This window comes from Sciurus carolinensis, chromosome 18 (genome assembly GCF_902686445.1).
Source record: "Sciurus carolinensis chromosome 18, mSciCar1.2, whole genome shotgun sequence".
Taxonomy (NCBI): Eukaryota; Metazoa; Chordata; class Mammalia; order Rodentia; family Sciuridae; genus Sciurus; species Sciurus carolinensis.
The window spans coordinates 38,273,320-38,296,431 of NC_062230.1; the positions used below are offsets into that span (position 1 = coordinate 38,273,320).

The 23,112-nt window shown below is 42.3% G+C and overlaps 1 long non-coding RNA gene and 1 other non-coding gene across 2 annotated transcripts in view; both read left to right on the forward strand.

Annotated features, from left to right (window-relative positions):
- The window catches only part of LOC124970533 (uncharacterized), a 39,515-nt gene extending 20,013 nt beyond the window's left edge, over nucleotides 1–19,502 (forward strand). Inside the window, exon 3 of the long non-coding RNA XR_007106149.1 lies at nucleotides 18,120–19,502. This is a non-coding gene — a long non-coding RNA (uncharacterized LOC124970533). The remainder of the gene's footprint in view (nucleotides 1–18,119) is intronic.
- On the forward strand, nucleotides 16,316–16,389 carry Trnat-ugu (transfer RNA threonine (anticodon UGU)). The gene has a single exon. It is a non-coding gene; the product is annotated as a tRNA-Thr (tRNA).
- Nucleotides 19,503–23,112: the final 3,610 nt, after the last annotated feature.

The window sequence follows — 23,112 nt, forward strand, 5'->3', positions numbered from 1 at the left end:
GACTTTTTGACCTACATAATAAGAGGTGTGTTTGACAAAGAGCAAAGTGTTCATTGCTCCAGGATGTCCTGACCCAACTGTTAGCTGTGTCCTCCCTCCCAGTGTTTGAGGCTCTCCACTCTACCGTCCTTCACCTCACCACTCCCTGAAATGGCCTCCCTCTGGTGTGAAACAAATGGTTTTTAAGATATGAAGTCAGATGTCAATTTATTGATTTACATAGAACTGCCAGGCTACCAGAAAATTTTCTTTCTCTTACAGCAGAAAAATCTACCCTGGAGAACAACTTGGCATTACAAAGTTGCTCAGTAGACAAAGGGTTCAGATATCTCTGATCCTCTGAGGGAGGATGCTCAGCCCAGGGGCCTGTGCAAGATTGGCCAGGCCCAGATAGAACGGGCAAAGCCTGGCAGAGCCCCTTCTTCAGACACTAGGGCTGCAGAATACCTGAGCCGGCTCTGTAGGATGAAGTGTTTCCTGGCTCAGGTGAGGTGAATTGATTGGGAGCATGCTCAGGGAATCAGGGGGTCATGGGTTGATCCCAAGCATAGTTTAATCTCCACTGGAGCAGTTGGCAAGAGTCCACTGGGGACACCGTTGGCGTTTGTCTTGGGTAATTTTCTAGCCCCCAAATAACCAATGATAAACTTGGTTATTTATACACTTTAAAAGGGTAAACTTTATAGTATGTGAAATACATCTCTATAAAACTGTTATTTAAAAAATATAGAACATTATCCTCTCCCTAGAAAGGGCCTTCACACTGTGTCAATCCCCATCCCCTGCAGGTCCTGTGTTTTTCTACATTGATTAGTTGTGTCTGTTCTTCAACTTGAGATACAGTCATATATCACTAAATGATGGGGATGTTCTGAGAAATGCACTTTTAGGCAATTTTATTGTTGTGTGAACATCATAATGTGCATGCACAAAAATTAAGCAGCTCTGACCTCCTGGGTGTTATATTATGGGATTACTATTGTGTATGTGGTCTGTGGTTGACTAAAACATCCTTATGTGGTGCGTCACTGTAATTGGAATTATACATTAAGTACTCATTTGTATAAGGTTTATTCACTCAGCACAACATTTTTGAGATTTGTCCAGGTTGTAATAGTGGTTTATGCCTTTCCTCCCAAGTACACAATTTACCAAAGTTTCTTTATTTATTTTCTTGTAACTGGACACCTGGCCCATTTCCAGTTTTTTTACTATTATAAATAAAATTTATATGAATATTCTTGTACATTTGAATATTTTGGATATTTGGAATGGAATTGCCAATTCATAGTTCTTTTTATAATTTAATAAAAAAATAGACTTTTTCCAAAGCGATTCTTTTTGAGGTTTATACATTTTATTATGAAAATACAGAATCCAAAGTTGATTGTGATGGGAGTTGGGAGCCCCAGAGCCAGCTCCAGGCTTGGCAGTGCCACTGCCCTCGCCCTTCCAACCCTTATAAAAGCCCCTACCCTCCCTAGGGCCCCTGAATTGGCTTCTGGCAGTTGTACACAATATATAATGTATATATAAAACAGTCAGGAAAGGCAGGTAGAAATATGAAAGCTGTATAAATGCCTTGTGTCCTTCACTAAATTGTCTTTGGGGAAGGCAAAGTTATTTTACCATGTGACTGCCCATCAGCAATCTGAGAGTCCTGATGCCCCACGTCTCAATAACATTGGGTGTTGTCAATCTGTTTAACTGTAACTATTCTGGCAGATATATAAAAGTTTTAAATTTTGACTAATTCCTGTTTGTTAATTGTTCTTATCATTAATGCTTTCTGTGTTTACCTACATCAAGCTCATAACAACATTCTGTTTTCTCTTAGATGCTGTATAATTTGTCTTTTCCTTTAGGTCTAGGATCTGTTTCAGTTAATTTTTTGGTATGATGTAAGGAGTCGAATTCATTTTTTCCTCTTTAGAGACAGGCACTATTTCAATCTTGTTGAAGATTTTCCTTTCTTCATTGGTACCTTTGTTGGAAATCAATGGCCATATATATGTACGTGTATTTCTGTTCTCTGTTTTTGGCTCTGTTGTTTCTATTGGTGTATCCTAATGCAACACTAAGCTGTTATAATTTCTGTTGTTTATAGTATGACTTAAAATCCACAAGTATAAGTCCTCTAACTTTGTTCTCTCTCTCTCTCTCTTTCTAGTACTGGAGAATGAATCCAGGGATCCTTTACCACTGAGCTATATTCCCACTGTTTTTTATTTTTCATTGTGAAGTAGAGTCTTACTAAGTTGCTGAGGTTGTCCTTTAACTTGGACTCCTTCTGCCTTAACTTTCCAAGTAGCTGGGATTATATGTGTGTGCCACAGCATCTGGTTAACTTTATTAGGAATATTTTGGCTTTTCTAGGTATTTTTCATTTCCACTTGAATTTTAATCAACTTGCCAATTTCTCAAAAAAAATTTGATTGGAATTACATTGATTCTACAGATAAGTTTGAGCAAATTGATATCGTAGCAATACTGAGTTTTTCAATCCATGAACATGGTGCCTATTGTCATTTATTTCTACTCTTCTTTAATTTCTGTCAACAGTATTTTACATAATTCAGTAAAGATTTGTGTGTCTTTCAGTAAATTTATTCCAGAGTAACATTTTATCTTAATAGAGAAAACTTGAAGCTCCAGAGGGGTGAGAGTGAAGTTGTAGATAGAAAGACAATGGGGCTGAAGTTTGGGGTTAGGGCCCAATCCAGCACCCCTGCATCTAGATATCAGAATCAATCTGACTTTCTCTCTGGAGACATGATAGCTGAGAAGTCTGTGTTTTCTTACTCTGACCACTGAAGTGTACCACTTCTTAATCCTTTCTGGACCTTGGGTGTTCTACACGTCAGTTACAGGCTGGTTGTGCTCATGGTTCCCTCCCAAGAGAAACTGTGATGCTTCCAGCTCCTGGTGATACTCCTTAGTCTGTTTCGTGAACAGCATCAGCTAGGGGCCTTTGTGAGAGCTTATTATAGACAACCCTGCCCAGTGGATGGGGAAATGTTCCAGAATTAACCTATACTTGGTAGGGAGAGGAGGAAAGAGGTGATGGGAAGAGGTAGAGCCTGAAAGGAAGCTGAATGAGTTTGATGGCAGAACACTAGAGCAGGGGCCCATGAATGCTTGGTGGTCTACCAGAATGGCCTGCTCTCAGAGATGCCTTGGGTTTCCAATGGGATTCTAGTTACAGCACCTGAGTGGCCTACTCTTCTGGGATTCCTGTTCTTCCCATAAGGCTCAGGTGTTTGACATTTCCAAGACTCTCAGTCATGATTAAAATTTCTTTGTTTTTTTTTTTTTTTTTCCCCACAAGTATCCTAAAAGTATTGCCCACCCCCTTGCATGCAGTAACTTGAAGGAATGGCTGTTTCTTGCATCCTGGGGTGCAAAGTTAGTATATATGTGACTATCTTTGGGTCGGAGCTCCTCAGTTTGAAGTCTTTTGTTTTTTTCCTTGGGTTACTAGGTTATATTAGTGTGTATGTGTGTATACCCAAATAACCAGGACTCTATACTTTGTCTTTGCAGTCTTGTCACACGTGGGCAGAGGTCTTCTTGATAATTTGCAGTAGTTCTACCCAAGGCATCCCAAACTAGGGAGAGTCTAAAAGACCTGCCACCAGGAGGACCTGGGAGAACTGGTGCTCTCAGGAGAGATGCTGGTGGGGAGGGGCTCACAAGATTGCCTTAAACAGGCACATTTCTTCAATACCACATAGGGAAAGGAATAAGTTATAAGAAAAGTATTTTGGCTTAGTATAAAGAAATTTATAGGGAGCTGTACAAATTCGGAACAGGCTTCCTTGCTTGAGATTTCTGTACCTTGGAATATACAAGTAGATGCTATCAGGGATTCCTGCATTGGGTAAGGGAATAGGAGGTCTGTCTGGTCCTGCTTCTGACACTTTACTTTAAGCAAGGTAATGCTTTCCTCCCTAGAAAGCCTCTCCTCAGGAGAGGACCCCAAAGAAAGAAAATTTTGAAGGTGAAATTTCAGGAGCAAAGATATTAATGTAGAGATACTATTTGTGACCAAGGAACTTGCAATTGCCCTAAAATTGTACTGTAACTGGTATAAAGATCAGCCATAAGCATCTCTACCACATGTAAATGCCTTCCCTATTCCTCACCAATCATTTCTTTGGCCAAACTGAGCTCCCTCAAATCAGTTGAGCTAGGTCTCCTGCCTCTGTGCAGCTCTACCCATGAGAAAGTGCCAGAAGGGGTGGCATCAGGACTGGAGGAGAGAGAGGAGGATGTAGGCTGAAAAAGACGCCTGCTCAGGCACTTCAAGAAGAGTGCCCTTCTCTCAGCATCAGCTTGGAGCCAACTTTCCTTCCTTATGACTCATCCATCATTAATTAGGAAAACTGCCTAAGCATTCTTCCTTTTAGTCCAAAGCTTTGCCCATGCTCAAGCTGTTGATGCTGTAGGCATTTTCTCCTTCTTCATTAAGGTTTTAGAAGATGTGTCCTTTCTAAGGGCCCTCTTCATGGTTTTTGCAGGTGGAGGAAAGTTCCGCTTTCTTGTGCTTTCTGCTGTTCCCACCATGGATGATTCTTCCCAAGATGCAGGCTGGGGGTCCCAAAAAGGGAGCAGTGCATGAGACTAGGGATAAAGAGTGCAGCTCTCCCATCATAACTAAGAGGCCTGGTGGGTAAAGAAGGGATTCTTCAGGCTGGAAGGTCTGAATTTGCTTGCTAGTTCCAATGTGAGTTAGCTGTGTGAGCTTGGCATTGGTTAACTCATTGGAACCTCGATTTCTGTACCCATGAACATGAGCTGATGGCACTTCTCATATTTGATGGTTGAGATCATTCCATCAGATACTGTAGGTGGAGATGCCTACTTGGCATCAAATAGGAGTTCAACGAACGTTGCCTCCCTTGCTTTGCTTCCCATTCCTTCCTGGGAACTCTGCTTTTCATTACATTCAAAATCTCTTTGGCAGCCATGTAGCAGGCAGTGATGGGTACCAAAGGAGCAGTTTTGTTGGATGAAAAGTCTTGGTGCCTTTTAGAACTTCCAGAGAGGTCCAGAGACAGAATGAGTGGCCATGTTCTGCCATTCCAGAGGGTGACTTGAGTGGATACGGACTCCATCTGTTACTTGTCTGCTCACTAGTACCTTGAGTGGTTTCAAGTTCCTCCTGTTATCATTTCCTTTTTTTTTTTTTTTTTTTTTTTTCTGTAATCACCTGGAGAAATAGTCTATTATTCTGTAGACCAAGGTGTAGAAAGCTATTTTTAAGGGTGGAGAGAAAGGGTAGGCAGTCCAGGTACTTTGATTGTCTCTCATTGAGCAGCACATTGGACCCTAGAAAAAGCAGTTGGCTGGCATTTGGATCAGAGACTTGGTCACTTACCTCTTTTTCATTGGATCAGTGAATACGAGCCCGCCTATAGCAGGAGCTCATCAACACCTTTTGATGAATCAGTGAATGTCTTTTAGAAATTATATGATTAGACATATGATACTACATGAGTGAACCTTGAGGAGATTATCCAATGTAGAATAAGCCAGATGCAGAAGAACAACATCATGTGAGTCTCCCGATGTGGGTGCATAGAGACAGAAAGTGCAGTGTTGGTTGCTGGGGCTGGGGGCAGGGAAGGATGTGAGTTAATGTTTAGTGGGGACAGACTTTCAGTTTGGGTGATGAAGAAGTGCTGGTAATGACTGGTGGTGATGGTTGCACAGCAGTGTGCATGTTCTCAATGCTACTGAATTATACACTTAAAAATAGCAAATTTTTAATGTACTTTAGCAATGAAAATATTATGTATATAATGTAATGAGTGTCCTAAATGTTTGAAATGATGATGCAATCAATCCCTTCTGAAAGGTAATAATGTCAATCAGTATTTGAGAGATGCGGAAGTGTTGCTGGGCTTGTTTGTTTATTCAGCCAGCACTACTGGGTTGCAGACTCCATCGGGCTGCTGAGCTAAGCTTGAGGATATAGAGTCAGTTCCACACTTGGTCTTCCAGAGCCGGGTTCTGAGGACAAGGTTGAAGAACTGGCCCACGAATCCCTGACGCAGGGAGCAAAGCTTGTGCTCACAGAACAGGGAAAGAGCCAGAGAAGAACTGATGAATTCTGCCTGGCGTTTGGGGCAGGCTTTAGCAGGGTGGCAGTGTTAAGGAGGATCTCTAAAGAAGGCAAGGGCACTACTGAGGAAGGTGGGGCCGACCCCAGACACATATGCGGCCTTGGGGTAGTGTCTGGCCTGCCTGAGCCCTGGCAAGAAACCTGGTGCAGCTCAGGGTGGAGTCTGAGGTGCTGGGTGAGAATGAGACAGAAGGAGGATGTTGGGCGACTTCAGATCCTCCAACCTGGTCCATACCTCAGCCTCCTGGCAGCTGATGATCTTGACTTAGGTTAAACAAAAAGTCACCATAGATCTGTTTTCTCACCAATAAATAGAGATAATGTTTCTTCTCAGGCCAGAAGTTTGTATAAAGTGTTTTACTGAGGTATATCCATATCTGCATCCATCTCTATATTGATAGGTTTCTGTCTGTGTCTATGTTTACACACACACACACACAGAGAGAGAGAGAGAGAGAGAGAGAAAGAGAGAGAGGGTCAGAGCAGGAGGACTCTGAAGGTTTGGAAATAAATCTTGATTATTTATGGTTTTCATGTCTGTTTTTTGATGAAGGTGTTTTGGCTCTGGGAAGTGGTGACAACATCTTGGCTGTGTCTAGTGACCCGCATCTCCCCAGCCTAGCCTCTTTGTCAGAGTGTTGCTGGGAGTGTGGGGCCCGGGCAGAGGATCTGGGTGGGTCCTGGGGGTGTCAGTGAGGGTGGGTGTCAGGTTGTGGAAGCCTAAGGTTGGTTTTTTATTGATCACTGTTGTTGGGCCGTAGGCAGAGTTCCAGTCTTTTGGGTGGCCCAGTTTACTGTGTTGCTACAGAGATGGCACTGTCTAAGCACACACCCATCCTCCTACTTCCTGAACAACAGTTTGGGAGGCAATAGGGTCATTTTAATGAATGATGTTGCATTCACACACACAAGTGTGGGTGGTTTATATGTGGTAGAACCCAAAGTATGATTTGCTCAAGAACAGCCAGTGGTAGGGCCTGTGAAGGTACTGCCATACATTTCTGTGAGCCATTGAGATTTCAGCTTGAGTCACTTTGTCCAATTCTGTGGTCACCATCAGTGCAGCAGGAAGGCTGAATGGGGGTGGGGGTGTAGCAATTTATTGGAGTCTTAGAAGGAGAGAGGAAGTCAACCCAGAAAGAGTAATGGAGTGCCTTTGAATTCTGCTAGTAATTATTGTAGCTAACACTTATTGAGCACTTACTGTATGCCAGGGACTATACAAAGCATTTTATATCTATCCATTTATATATATATATATATATATAAATATATATATATATATATATATGTATATTTATATATATATATTTAGTTGTTGATGGATCTTTATTTCTTTTATTTATATGGGGTGCTCAGACTTGAACCCAGTGCCTCACACATGCTATGCAAGTGCTCCACCACTGAGCCACGGCCCCAGCCCGATATATATTGTTTGATGAAAAAATTCTATCTTTACTTTTATTAACTCCTAGCAGATCTTTAGCCCATCCTTCAATTTCAAGCATGGCAACAGGCCATGATATTATCTGAGGGTTGTGACTTTGTCACCCTGGATATCACAGTTACTGAATCAAAGAGGACAGATGTTGGAATCAAATGATAAGATCTACTTTGGTTATCACAAGATATGGGAACAGAAATGGCTTTTTTTCATTGCTTTATGAGCCGTGTCAGCATAACTAGTGAGGGTAGATGCCTGGCGTGCTGCCAAAGAGCCCATATGAATGACATTTTCAGGTTCTCATTGGTGGAAATTTCCACAGCTGAGTCTTCAGGCTGAAAGGTCAATTTATTGGACTCAGATGAGACCTGAAAGGGGCTCTGATTAATAGTCAGTCTTATTTACTTTTCTGTTTTGCTTTTTTTTCCTTCTCCATTCATTCCCTCCTTTCTCATAGAGCTGTAGTTCACTTGCCATGTATGTGATTCTGTGGGCTTCAGCACATTCTCAGAGGTGTATAGCCATCATAGTTATCTAATTCCAGAACATTTTCATCACTCCAAGGAGACCCCTTAGCATTGACACCACAATCCCACCTGGCAATCACAAATCTACTTTCTGGTTCATTATGCTTGTGGTTTTCAGTGTACAGGTCTTGCACTGCTTTTGCTATGCATATTCTCTTTAAAGGAAAGCATTGTCAAAGCACCTTTCTAGTGAGGAATATTTTGACTGACAACCTTCTTTGTCATTGTCATCACCTATGACTTATGAGAATTCTCTATTCAGAGTTTGCGTGAACAATGATTTTCATCCAACTGCTACACCTTAATTTCACTTTAGCACCTTGCCCAGCCCAGGAAAAGTCACTTGCTGGGTCATATCCCTTAGCTGTGCTCTCTAGGGTTCAGAGTTGATGTAATTAAACATGTATCAGTCTGGGATGCATATGAATTCAAGTTGCCAAAAGCCCTACTTTAGAGGCTGATGCCAGTAAAGAATTCTTTCTTAATGTGTAGCAAAAAGTTCACAGCTGGGCACTCTGGGGCTGGTTTTGAGGCCAGCCATGACATCAGGAACCCAGGCTTTTTCCATTTTTCTGTTCCTCTTAGATGAACCACTATTCTCAAGCCTCTTGTCTCATGTTTGCAAGGTGATGTCTGCATCTCTAGATGTCACGTTTATGTTCCAGGCAGGGAGAAGGAGGAAGGCTGAGCAGATAAAGGACTTCCCCTTAGCAAGTCCTTATCTTCTTGGTCCAGGGTGGAAGCTCTTCCCGGCACCTGGATAAGCCAACCAACAGTATCTGGTTTACATAAACTATATTATTTAATCCTTATTTTAACCCTCTCTTGTAGGTAAGGTCGTATTTCTCTGTCTTACAGATGAGGAAACTTAGATCAAAGAATTTGTGGCATTTGCTCAAGGTCGCACAGTAAATGGCAGAGCTCAGACTGAAAATAATAACATAGTGTATTTTCTAGCCTATGATCATCATTATGCACAAAGCATTTTTCTCATTCACTTTTTATTTTGGATCTAACAAAACTCTGTGAGATGAGCAAGGCAGGTATTAGAATACCCTCATTTTCCAGGACAGGAGTTAGGAAGCCAGACAGGTAAATTATGGCTTGCCTGAAGCACCCCACTGGCAACTCTCGGAGCAATGTGCAATCTCAGGTCTAATGTCCAGTGTCTGGCTGCTGGATGGGTGTGGTTGGGGAGGGTCAAGTCACTGAGGGAGACAGCTACACAAGGAGCAAAGCACGGATCGTTCAGTGCTTTTTTAAAAAATATTTTTATTAGTTTTTGATGGACCTTTATTTTATTTACTTTTTTATATGTGGTACTGAGAATCAAATCCAGTGCCTCACACGTGCTAGGCAAGTGCTCTATCAATGGGATAGCTTTTGGTGGCTCTTCTGTCCTGTCCCCTTCAGGGGTGGGAAGCGTGTTTGGAGTGGGTGAGTGCCAACACCCATGGTCACTCATCCTCACGCACAGTGGTGGTCTGCTTTGCCCTTCCCAGATGACTGGTCTCTTGCCTTTTCCATGTGTATTTTCTGGCCTTGCTTCCAGATAGGCATCTGCTGGCTGAAGGGGAACTTTCTAGACTGAAAGTCAGACTTTGTCTCTAGTGTTATCTTCCTCTCCTGGAACACAGGTGGCGCCAAGAAAGGGAACTCTTTTTTTTTTTTTTTTTTTTAATTTATTTTGATTTTTAGTTGTAGGTGGACACAATACCCTTATTTATTTATTTTTTTATGTGGTGTTGAGGATCGAACCCAGGGCCCCATTTATGCCATGTGAGCACCCTACCACTGAACCACGATCCCAGCCCCAAAAGGGAACTCTTGATAGCCCAGCGTGATCACAGGCAAAAGAAGAGAGAGCAAGACAAGACCCACATTCAAGTACATTTTCTCTTGGTCTTGGTGGGATTAAATATGTTTAGAAAATAAAAAGAAAAAAAAATCCCACTCATTCATTTCCTAAAGCCCATGTTATCATGATGAGCATGAATTAGAGCTTGAATCTTGGTACCTGGGTCTGGGAGTCTGGGCAAATTCTATGACTGATTTATAGCTGTGCAGACCCAGGAAGGCTCACATACAGCCCACTCATGAGCACAGTGGATACAAATATGTCCATTTAAAATAAAACTCTCTTGGGGTCGGGGATTTAGCTCAGTGGCAGAGTGCTTGCCTTGCACACGCAAGGCCCCGAGTTCAGTCCTTGACCCTGAAAAAAAAAAAAAGTCTAAAAAAGTAAAAAAAAAACAAAAAAAACAAAAAAAAAAACTCTGATGTTTTGTTGTGTTACATCAAAAATATTGATAATAATAAATATTGATAATAATAAATATTGATAACTGATATATATGACAGATTCTCAATTACCAGCCTTACCTCCATCTTCACTATGAGGCAAAGCAGGTGCCTGTCTTGGCCCATTAGGGCTGCTATACAAATACCACAGACTGGTCCTTTATGTAATGGGGATTTCTTCCTCGGTCCTGAGGCTAAGAAGTCCAAGATCAAGGGTCTACCAGATTGTCTGCTGAGGAGTCACTTCTAGGTTCCAGGTAGAGAGGCAGAGCAGCTCTCTGGGGCCTCTTTTGTAAGGGCACTGATCCCAATCAGGAGGTCTTTGCCCCAGTGACCTAATCACCCTCCTCCTCCCCTGAAGGCCTTACCTTACTAACACTGTCACCTTGGGGTTTAGGATTTCAACATAAGGATTTTGGGGACCCAAATATTCAAACCACAGCAGCACTCAATAAATGATTTATTGGATAATTCTGGGAGACAACTGGCTTAATGAATTGACCACTGGAATTCTGACACCACAATGAGAAATACAACTTAAAAATGTACTGTGTATTCTGCAGTTATTCCAAGAGTCAAAATTATGTTTGAAACTAAACCATGTCAAAGCAGTGTTGAAAATGAGGAGCTGAGGCCTGACTTTAAATCTGCTTTCATTAAGGAAACCCCATATGGTAGTCATTACTTTCCCACTTGTACCAGTGGTCTCACAACGTGGACAGTACTGGCTGTTGACATCAGTGGGCTACTTGCTTGCTGGGTCCCAGTCTGTTGTTTTTGTTTGTTTGTTTTGTTTTGTTTGTTTTGGCAGTGCTGGGGATTGAACCCAGGGCCTCATGCATAACAGTCAGTTTTTGGCCAGTGCAAATCAAGGGACTGCCTGAGGGATATCACATGGTGTGATTAGCAGGTCTCTGCAGTATATGGCTCAAGGAGGCCAATATTCAGATGTTCAAAGCTGACTCACTTTCATACCTATAATGGAAGCATCCAGGATAGAGTCACCTTTCTGTCTGTCAACCAACAATGAGAGTGTTTTGAAAACACCATGTGCCTGCTGTCCAGGACAGACACTGCACAATAAGCTACATAATTCTCGAGCATTTTCTCTTGCTCCCTGAGCCATCTTCATTTCACTAAGTGGCAGACAGGGTCAGTGTTGTTATCCCCATCTTCAAGTGTGGTGATGTGACTCTCCCAAGATAATCAGGGAGTAAGATAGTGGAGCAGAGTGAGGATCCACCCCTGGATTTCTGTCGGCAATGTTGTCAGCATGCATTCAATTTCAAGGCATATTACTGAAGCCCAGAGATGGTGGTGGTAAGGTTCAACCTGTCTCAAAACAAAAGTTAGGCTAGGGAGAGGGGGGCCTGGATAAGCCCTGTGCAAGCTGGAGGCTTAAGGTGTTGGACCTCATTGCTCCAACACCAGGGTGGCAAACATCAGGCACTTTCCCCTTCCTCACTTCTTTTCCAAGCACAATGGATTGATTGTCACTATGTTATCTTTCCAAATCAAGAAAAGATGGTGGGATCAAATGAATTGAGGACTTGGAATCAGGTGCTGCTGGCTCTAGCTTCCACCATGCTCTGGTGGGTGACTTCAAGTCTGTTTCTTTCTTTGTAAAATTAGGGGACCAACTTGTGAGCACTAGCATTCACCTTTTCTTATTTTTTCCAGTTTTCCAACATTTGAAATATTTAATATATTCAGAAGTGTATATACACACCTATAGTTTGTAAGCTCATTCTACCTCTACATTATATATATGATATATACACACTATGGTATGTATATACATACACACCATTTATAAATTGTGTCCAACTTGTGTAGATTTTACTTGCCTTTTTCTGTTAAGACTGTGTCAATGAATTTTATCTCTGAAGATGGTCATAAATGCATTTCATTCTTACAGCTAATATAGCAACAGTCTTAGGAATATGCCAATTTTATCTATCCATTCTCATTTCAATGTGTTTACCTGTTTTTTGCTATTGTCTACACAGTGCTCTTAGAATTATTCCTGTGCTTGTGTCCTGGTGCACATTGGTGAGAATATCTCTGGGATATAGTCTTAGGAATGGAATCACTCAGCTTTAGGATATATGCATCTCCAACTTCCCTAGATACAGCAAAATCATTTTCCAGAAAGTTGTACAATTTATTCTCCCACCAGTGGAGTATAAGACATTGTGTTGCTCCTGGCTTCTTGCCTACACTTGGGATTGTCAGATTGTGGTCTGTGCTATGTCAGGTTTCCAGATATCTGGGTTTGTTTCTAGATTCTCCGCCCTATTCTTTGTTTATCACTATTCTTATACCTCGTATCTTGATGACTAATAGGCCTTGGCATTTGCTAGGGCAAGCTCCCCTTCTTGATCTTGGTGGGTAGCACCTCCCTCAGCTTTCCAGCCTTCCGGCTGCTCAGGTCAGTAACCATGGAGTCATCTTGACTCCTCTCTTACATGTTTCCCATTGATCCATTAGCATACTCTATTGGCTCTATTTTTGCATAAGTTGACAACTTTACCCAGTGGGCACTAAACTTGACCAAGCTGCTACATTTCACACCTGGGCTATCAGGGCTATCGAAGTAGCCTCTGTACTGGTTTCTGTGCATTTTGCCTCTGCCCTCTTAGAATCTATGCTTAGCTCAGGAAGTGGAACCACTCTTTAAAAGCTTAAGGCAAGCTGTGAGTTCTGTGCTTGGAGTGCTTCAGATTTCCATTCTGCTCAGAGGAAGATCTCAAGTCCTACAGGAGTGTATGCTGAGTTATCCCCTGTTCCTCCTCACGCTCTTACTTCATTTCAGCCACCTGGGTTCCTAACCATTAGTGGTACATGAGGCAGGCTCCATTTAAAAAAATCCCCCTCAGCCCTGACTCTTTCCCTCTGCTTAGAGTGTCATCTCCCCACTTGGTTCACACTCTCTCCTCCTCCAAGTGTTTGCCCCAAAGCTTCCTTCTCCATGAGACCACCCTGATCACCCTGTTTAAAATGGAAACAACCTCAGCCCGCACTCCGTATTTGCAAACTCAGAGTTTGCCATTCTGTGAATCAGGACAGGTACTGCCTGAGCTCACACAGCTATCCCGCTTCTGGCTTTATCTTTCTGCACAGCACTGGTCACCTTTGAATAGCCTGCACAGGTATTTTGTTTGTTTGTTTGTTTATCAGCTGTTCCTTTCCCATCTGCAACTTGAATGGAAGCTTCATCAGGATGGGGATCTTGTCGCTGTCATTGTTTCAGTTTTTTTTCTTATGCAGTATCACCAATGTCAGAAAAGAGCCTCGCATGTCATAGGTGCTTGATTTGTGGATGAAAAACTGACAATTTTGTTTCTTTGTTTTCAGTCTTACACTTTTAATTTTCCTCATATTATTACACCTACTGGAACATCCCAAATATTGTTGAATTGAAGGAGTGAAAGTCGTCATTTCTTTTCTCTTCCTAAGTTCTGAGGGGCTGCTTTTCACATTTCACCATTATGTGCTAGGTTTGCTAGGTACTTTTTTTTATTAGAGTAGGGAAGTTCCATTTTACTCCTAATTTGCTGAAAAAATTTTTAAAAGTATTGATAGTTGTCAAATTTTATTGAAATGTTCTGCATTTATGTACTGATTATCATGTCTTCTCTGTTAGTGTGATAATGTGGTTAAATTGGTAGATTTTCTGACGTGAAGCCAACCTTGAATTTCTGGAATGCCCCATTTCGTCATGAGGGGAAACGTAAGCTGAGCAGGGCAACCTCACCTAGCTGAGGAGCTAGGGATCCCGGGAGGCCAAAGCAGGTGGGATTTGCAGAGCAGAGTCCTGGAGAGGAAGATCCCATGCAGAGGAAGAGCTCCAGAAAACTGGAGAACACTTACAGTTTACAGAACACTAAGTCACCTATGCCCAGGGTGAATGAAATTCCATGAGGCTGGTCAAAGGACAGCAGGAGAACTGTCAACTGAACTATTCCTAGAGCCCAAGCAGGGCAGGGGATCTTATTTATTTATTTATTTTTTGGGTGCTGGGGATCGAACCCAGGGCCTTGTGCTTACAAGGCAAGCACTCTACTGATTGAGCTATCTCCCCAGCCCCAGCATAATCTTTAAGTAAACTAACTGCCTATTAGAACAAAATCTAACACTCTCAAAAAAGTCCAATATGAAATCTAACAATTAACAGTATAGACTTCACCATGTTCAATAAAAAACATTTGACAGCAGAACAGGCAGAAAGATGCAACCATAATCAGGAGCAAATTAGTCATTACAAACAGACTTAAATGACAGGTGATGTCATTAAAAGACAAGGACTTTAAAAAACCTATTTAAAGATGCTGAAAGACATAAGGGAAATCACATGTGAAGAGAGAAGTGAAAAATGTTTAAAAAATAAGCAAATGGATCTTCTAGAGATAAAAATTTCAGTGGGTAAAATGAAAGTTTCACCAGATAGAATTAATAACCCATTAAACCCAAAAGATCATATTGGTGAACTTGAAAACAGTGATGAACACTATCCACATTAATGCACAAAAAGAAAAGAAGATCAGATCCTCTCTGACTTGTGTGGCAATATGAAGCAGAATTTGTATGTGTAATTGTGAGTGATCAAAGTTTGAGAAAGAGGAAGGCCAGGACAAATATATTTGAAGAGGTTAATTTCCAAAATTTTTTCCAACTTGATGAAAACTTTAAACTCACAGATTCAAGACACTCAAAGAACCTCAAGCAGAATGAACATAAGGAAAATCTTACTGAGAAACATTATAAGCAAATTGCTAAAATCCAGTAAAAAGAGAAGGCTTTACAAGTTTCAGAGGAAAAACTAGGCACCGTGATACACACCTATAATCCCAGCCACTCTGGAGGTTGAGGCAGGAGGAACACAAGTTCAAGGCCAGCCTCAGAACTTAGTGAGATTCTCAGCAACTTAGCAAGACTTGGTCTCAAAAAGTAAAAAGCTCTGTGAATGTAGCTCAGCGCTAAAGCACTTCTGGCTTCAATCTTTGGAATCTCCCCAAATTTTTCTTTAAAAGATAACCAACTGTTGCCAGGCACAGTGTTGCACACCTTTAATCTCAACAATGTGGGAGGCCGAGGCAGGAGGATTGAAAGTTTGAGGCCAGTTTCTGAAACTTAGCAAGACACTATCTCAAAAAATAGAAAGGAGTTAGAGATGTAGCTCAGTGGTTTAGTGCCCCTGGGTTCAACCTCCAGTACCCATCTCCTGATACACAAAATAATTGACTTTAGAGCAAAATCAACATTATATTGTTGGGGTTATGACATATCTAGAAGTGAAATATATGACAACTATGGTGTGAAGAAGGGAAAATAAGAAGCCAGCATTTCCTTGACTCTTGCAAGTTGACTCAGCCTTTTACCTGTGTTCTAGCCAATGGCTCAGGGGCTCTTAAGACAGGGCCTGCTTCTCCTTACCTCCTCTTTCCCACCTGGAATTCTGGCTGGAGCTCCAGCAGCTCAGTCTTGGGCAAAAGGGCGTCCTTTGCACCTTGGTCCCTGACTTTTCTTTTCCTTGGGCAAAGAAAATGCACCAAGATCTAAGGAACCTGGTTCCCTGGCCTCATGGATCACCAGGCCAGCCCTGAACTGAGCCTTGTGGATATTCTGACATTGAGAAAAAGAATGTATCTTGTTAAGCCACTTTTTTGTTTTGTTTTGGGCACTGGGGATTGAACTCGGGGTCACTTGATACTGAGTCACATCCGCAGCCCTGTTTTGTATTTTATTTAGAGACAGAGTCTCACTGAGTTGCTTATTGCCTCGAATTTGCTGAAGCTGGCTTTGAACTCCTCTTGCCTGGGCCTCCTGTGCCACTGGGATTATGGGTGTGCACCACTACACCCTGCAAGCCTCTTTTTTTTTTTTTTTTTTTTTTTTTAAAGTCTTCTTGGGGCTGGGGAGATAGCTCAGTCGGTAGAGTGCTTGCCTTGTAAGCACAAGGCCCTGGGTTCGATCCCCAGCACCCCCCAAAAAAAAAAAAAAAGTTTTCTTTAACCTGGGGCTGAACCCAATTATTTTTTAGATAAGTAAAATCATTTATTAATCATTTATAGTTGTGAATACTAGAAAAAAATTTCCAATAATCCTTAAGACTAAACAAATTTAAACAAATTACATCATAGCTGATTCCAGTTCTAATTAATATGGCTAGCTATTTGAAAGAGTTATTTAGTTGGTAAAACTGACAAGATAGTGTAAAGAAGAAGTTAGTAATGGTGGTGTACACCTATAATTCCAGCTACTTGGGAGGCTGAGGCAGGAGGAGATCACAAGTTAGAGGTCAGCCTGGGCAACTGAGTGAGACCCTGTCTGAAATTTAAAAAGAAAAAAGGTCTGGGGATGTAACTCAGTAGTAGAGTGTTTGCCTAGCATGTGCAAGGTTCTGAGTTCACACCCTAGCACTACAAAAAGAAAAAGAAAAGAAATTTAAAAAAGAAGAGAATACCCAAATAAATACTATATATATTTAAATAGGGACTGTTAGGAAACACCCTGGCCTGCTGTATAAGAACCAGTATCAAGGTGTTGTGGGACTAAAGAAGGGATGAAAGCAGAACCAGGATTGCAGAGTGGAATTTATTTGGGCCGTACTGACAGAAGCATGGTCCTGGGTGGCAGCAAGACCAGTGGATCTTTGTGATGTGGGTCAGAAGGAGGGGGCTTATCAGTGGTTAGTACAAATGTGCCTTTGTCTAGGGTGGAATGTACCTGGTTTATCTCAAGCTAATATCAAAGACTTCAGGCACATTCCTGGCAAAGACAGTGTCAGGGTCTGGTTGTAAGGCTTCACAAACTAATCTAGTGCCTTTGTTTATCTATAGTATGCTAGGAAACTATGCAGGGGAAATCCACCAGGTTTTCTCAGGGGTAATCATGGCAGTTATGACTCAGGTGGATCTGTACAGGAATATAATCATAAATGCAACCAAGATTATAAAGATCATAAGAGAATATGAAAGACTTTCTTTCAGCAACCTTCCATATTCAGAAAAAATGAATATATTTCTAGAATAACATCACTTAGCATTAAGTCAAGAAAAAGCACACATGAAACAGTGGTTTGTGCACCTATGCCTATAGTTGCTTGTAGCAGCATTATTGACAACCAAAAGGTAAGAATACTCCAAATGTTTCCTGATGCAGGACTGGATAAACAAAATATAGAAGGCATATACATATACTTGACTTGTTTAGCCTAAAAAAGGAATGAAATTCTGATGAACTTGGTGGTGTATACCTGTAATCCCAGCACTTGAGAGACTGAAGCAGGAGGATCAGTTGAGCTCAGGAATTCAGAACCAGCCTGGGCAACCTAGTGAGACCCCATCATGTGCAAAAAAAAAAAAAAAAAAAGGGAATGAAATTCTGACATGTGCTACAATGTGGATGTGCTGAGTGAACTAGACCAGACAGAGAAGTATAAATATGGAATCATTCACTGATATGTTTCTAGAATGGTCAAATTCATTTAGAGAGAAAAAGTCCTGGTTACCAGGGACTGGTGGGGGAGGACATTAGGAGTTAGTGTTTAATGGGTACAGAGTTTCCACTTAGGAGAGTGAAAATGTTCTGGATATGGATGGTGATTGTCCAACAATGTGAACATAATGCCACTTAAACTGCTTAGCAATAGTTAAAATGGTAAATTTTATGTTATATATATTTTACCTCAAAAAAAATTTTTTTTTTTTCTTTTTAGGTGTTTGGAGCAGGAGGATTGTTCACCATAGTCAGCCCTCCATTCTGCTAGAAATGGCCACTGGCCCTGACATTCTAAAACACTAGGCTGATGATTCCTGTCCTTGTCCTGTTTTGGCATTTGGAAGAAAGAATGGGTGAAAATATAGAGGTGGAGAGCAGCCACCCTTTAGGAAGAACAGGCATAACCTGCTGCCTACACAAGCCTGTTTTTAAAGAGGAAAGATGCTCCTAGTTACTGACTTGTGTCCAGGGAGGCCTGGCCATTTCCTCAAGGGAGCCAGCCAGGGACTTCTGTTAGGCTGCTCTGTGTGAGTCAGGCTTACTGAGCAAGATCAGCTCTTGGACTTCTGCAGGGGCAACATCCCATCCACTTGACCCCAGGTTGTGAGCAGGGTTGCTGGACACAGCCAGTTCCCACTGCCCACCTCACAGGACCTTCTGTCTGCAGGATGGTGCTCTCTCATGACAGCTGTACCCTCAGATCACCAGAGACTCAAAAATGTACCAGGAATTCACTTTGCAGCACAGCACGTTTCAGGTCCCTGTGTAGGGTGACCACACCCAGATTCCAAAGGAGAATCTCAGCAGCCCTGGCTCCTCCTGTGGGCCTTCCCCAGCTCCTCAGGTGTGTCTGCCTCGTGACTGAGCCATGGTGCTGTCAGGCAGGGATGTGGCCTACTTCTGTGGTTGTGCATGACATCCTTTGTCCCAGGTAAGAGGTAGGTTTCTTTTTCATCTGAAGCATGTTTCCGTGACTGTCCTGGTTCTATGGAAGAACCAGGGAGTCTGCACAATTTGTGCTGTGCACCATCCCTCTTGTGAGCTCCAGGAACCCATACTCTGCCTCAAGAATCTTCTAAGGCTTCCCTTTGACTTCTGAGCCTCCTCTCAACCTATCTGTCTTGTTTAATTTCCTGATATTGCCTCTTGTGACCCTGTGCATTGCGACTTCACTGGCCTGCTTGATCTCCACAGCACAGCCCACATGCTTGGACTTCTGCCTAAGACGTTTGTCCTTGTGGCCCCTGACCACAAATCTTGCTATGTTAGAATTATCCAGACAAACAGAACCAGTAGGATGGATAGATAGATAGATCTATATTGACCTGTCCACTCATCTATCCCTATCTATCGATCAATTGATCAATTTGTTTTAGGGAATTGGCTCACATGACTGTGGAGACTGGCAAGTCCTAACTCTATAGGACAGCGCAGTGGGCTGGAGCCCCAGGAAAGAGTTGATGTTGCAGTCTTGAGTCTGAAGGCTTGTCTGGAGGCAGAATCCCTCCTTCCTCTGGTAACCTGTCTTCTCTCTGAAGGCCTTTAACTGATTGGATGAGGCCCACCTACCTTATGGAGGGTGACCTGCTTTACTCAAAGTACACTGATTTAAGTGTTAATTACATCTAAAAAATACTCCCCCAGCAGCATCTGAACTGGTGTTTGACCAAAGAACCAGGTTGCACAGTCTGCACACATTGACATAGAATTAACCACCATACCCTCTTTCTCCAATGTGACTGGTTCCTATTAAATGGCATTAATTGAGTATTTACTCCATACCAGGTACTGTGTTAGGTGTTTTCTTCAGCTAATTTGATCCAGTCCTCATTATAGTCCTATGATTTGGGTTCTGTTTTGACCCTTAGTTTAGAGAGAAGAGAGCTAAGGTTGAGAGAAGTTCAATAATTAGCCCAAGGTTGCAGAGCAAACTGAGGAACTGGGGTTTGAGGCCTGTCAGTTCCAATGCAGTGTCTATTGCTTTAGCTGCACAGAGTTCTGCTGCCTCATTTAGAATCCCTGGAGGCTCTGCCCACTTCCTAACCCCTGACTCATGGCACTGTTGTCTTTTTGCAGGTCTTGGAGGCATCTCCCCTCATTCACCCATGTCTTACCCCCTTTCCCTACTTGTTGGGAGCAGATAGTGTGTTTTTTGACTAAGAATGGAGTCCAGCATTGTGTAGGGCCAGGTCTCTCTGACTGCCCTCTGGCCATGTCCCTGCTCCAGCAGCTAGGTACTCCTACGTGACCATTGTCCCTGACTAGGCACTGTGACCACAGGTTCCTCAGCCCTTCCATTCTCCCCTGATAACAATTGGGGAGGAAGCCTGGCTCTGGCCTGAGGAGTCAGACGAGGTTAGCACCAGCAGGCATAGTGGCCTGTCTACAGCAGAAGCCATTAACATAATCTCTGCCCTGTCAGGATACTTAAGCAGCTCAGGAATGCGATTTCAGCCCTGTCCTAGCAACTGCTGCCTGAGCTCTCCAGGCTTAGATTTCCTTCCCCATAAGCCTTGCCAACCACTGATTTTAGTCTTGTGTGGCCCTGTGTTACACTCACTGGCTTCCCTGGGAGCCAGCATACTGGCCTTATTCCCCAACTTTGGCCCCAGGAGATGGGAGCTGCTTTCCCACTGTCTGCCTGTCCCTGGCCTGGCCTGAGGAATGGGAGACACTGTGGGCTAAGCCTTTCTTGCAGTAGCTGGATAACTTATCCCTGATATCTGTGAATATGACCTTACTTGGAAAAGAGGTATTTGTGGATGCACTTAGCTTGATGATCTGGAGATGGAATTTCCTGGATGGGCCCTAAATCCAATGATAGCTGTCCTTTAAAAAGTGAGGCAGAGGGAGCTCAGAGACCCTGAATCAGAGTAGCGTGTGTGCGCCCAAAGAGGCACAGATGAGCTTATGCAGCCCAGGTCAAAAAAAGCCAAGGGGCTGGGGAGATAGCTCAGTCGGTAGAGTGCTTACCTTGTAAGCACAAGGCCCTGGATTCGATTCCCCAGCACCCCCCCAAAAAAAATAAAATAAAAATAAAAAATAAAAAAGCCAAGAGTCTCCAGAAGCTCAAAGAACCAGGGAAGGATCCTTCACAGAGCCTGCAGAGGGGATTCTCTCCTAGAACCTGTTAATACCTTGATCTTGGACTTCTGGCTCCAGAGCTGTGAGAGAATACACTTGTTATTGTAAGTCATCAAATTTGTGGCTATTTGTTACAGTAGCCTTAAGGAATTAACACATTCCCCAATCATGGGTCTGCGCTCTGGGTTCTGGGTTCTGGGTTCTGGAGGAGCAAGATCTGCTCAGCCCTGGGAAGCCTGGGTCTAGCCAGTCTGTTGTCAGGCTGTGTAGCACCTTGAATGTACCAGGTACCTAGTAAAACGAGTAGAAATGAACTAGACAGAACAAAAGGCGGCCTTCAAGGACACACCAGATTTCAAATCCTTCCTCTAGTATTTATTGGCTAAACACTGAGTCCCATAAAGAGTGATGGAAGGATCAAAGGAAATAATACATGGAAAATGCCCAGGACAGAATAAACAACTGTGAATGGGAGTTATTACTATCAGGATAAAGCAGAGAACCCTGGGCTAGGAAACCTGGAATTCTTACCTGCCTCTGTCATGAAAGGGCTGTGACCTTCAGGGAGGGGTTTCCACCAGCCTGAGACTTAGTGCCTGCTTCTGTCCATCTGTCCCAGGGGCCAGTTTGTCTTGCCCTCCCACTCACAGGACTGTGGTGATACTCATACTCAAGGGCAGGGGTATGAGTGTACACCGTTCTCTTCTACCCAAGATTCTGACTGCATGGTGATTATCTGTGTCCTAGTGCTCTTTTTTTTTTTTTTATAGAAGTATACTTTCTTTTATATACAAAAATGAAGGCACAAAATATGGTTTGTTGAAGTAGCTATCAACAAGATGTTAAATTATTTTTCCTTTGCTTTGGTTAAAACAGCCTTGGAACAGCAGCAGTCAGTTCCCCTTCTACTAACAGCATATAAACACAGTGACAGGACTACTTTTAGTACAGGATAAACAACTTTCAAGAAAAGAAATTAAATTAATTTTAAACTAAATTAAACATTTTTACCAACAAATAATTTCATTTATAGTAGCATCATTTATCCTACAATCTTGGGCAGAACATATATACCAATTTAAAAAATAAAGTTTCTCCTACAATAGTCATTACAGGTGTTAATGTAACAAGCTATGAAATGAAATTACTTTAATGTACTTAAAAATTCTAGCAACCAAATGTGAATTTTAAAAGTTGGCATTTTCTACAATTGTACATATTCTAAAATAACTAATACTTGCTTACAGAACATAATTCAAACTATTGTTGGCATTTCAACATATTCCTAAGGAAATGACTAAAAGAACATTTAGTACACCAGATCTCAAACAGAGTTTATAATTCTGATTTACGGCTAAGAAAAGACAATCAATTCCTATTTAAACTGTACCCAGTGATGAAATATACTTCAAAAACAAACATTTGGTCTGACAATCTTTAATATTGGTTAAAAACAGCCTGATGTTTGTTGCTCATGGAGGTCACTTTAATCCACTGTGCAAAACAAGGTGCAGCCATCCGCTCTCACTTGAAATACATAAGACCAACACTACTATGTACACACTTAGGAGATTTTTACATTTGTTAATTAAGTAAGCATATTGCATCTCCTTTATGGATAAATCATGCCACAGAGAGCCCAAAAGCTTGATGACATTCCGTTAAGCTACACAAATGTTTTTTTTGTCCTGATTTTGAACCTAAATACAAATTCAATTTCAGGATCGATCGAGAATCATCTTGACCTACTATGTCTTAGAATCGCTGCACCTGTGGAGACCTTGTCTGAGGGCTTTCACTCTCACCCTAGTGCTTTTGGCCTTTGTGTCTTTGTGTCTTTCTGTAACTCGGGGTGGAGACCGGGGCTGCCAAGCTTTTAATGTTGCCTGGATTTTAACTCTGCTTATTAAAGAAACTTGGCTCCCAAACAGGGTGAAATTAAACTGCGATACATGTTCCCTATTCAGCAGCTGGCAATTTTGCAGCTGGGTTCTTGCTGTCTCCTACTGAGATCGCCAACCGGCTTCTCATAGCAGGTGTGGGGAGAGGCCCCAGCCCAGGACCCAGACCTGCAATAGTACTATCTCTTCCCCACCCTTTGTGGGACCAGCATGAACTGCTGAACT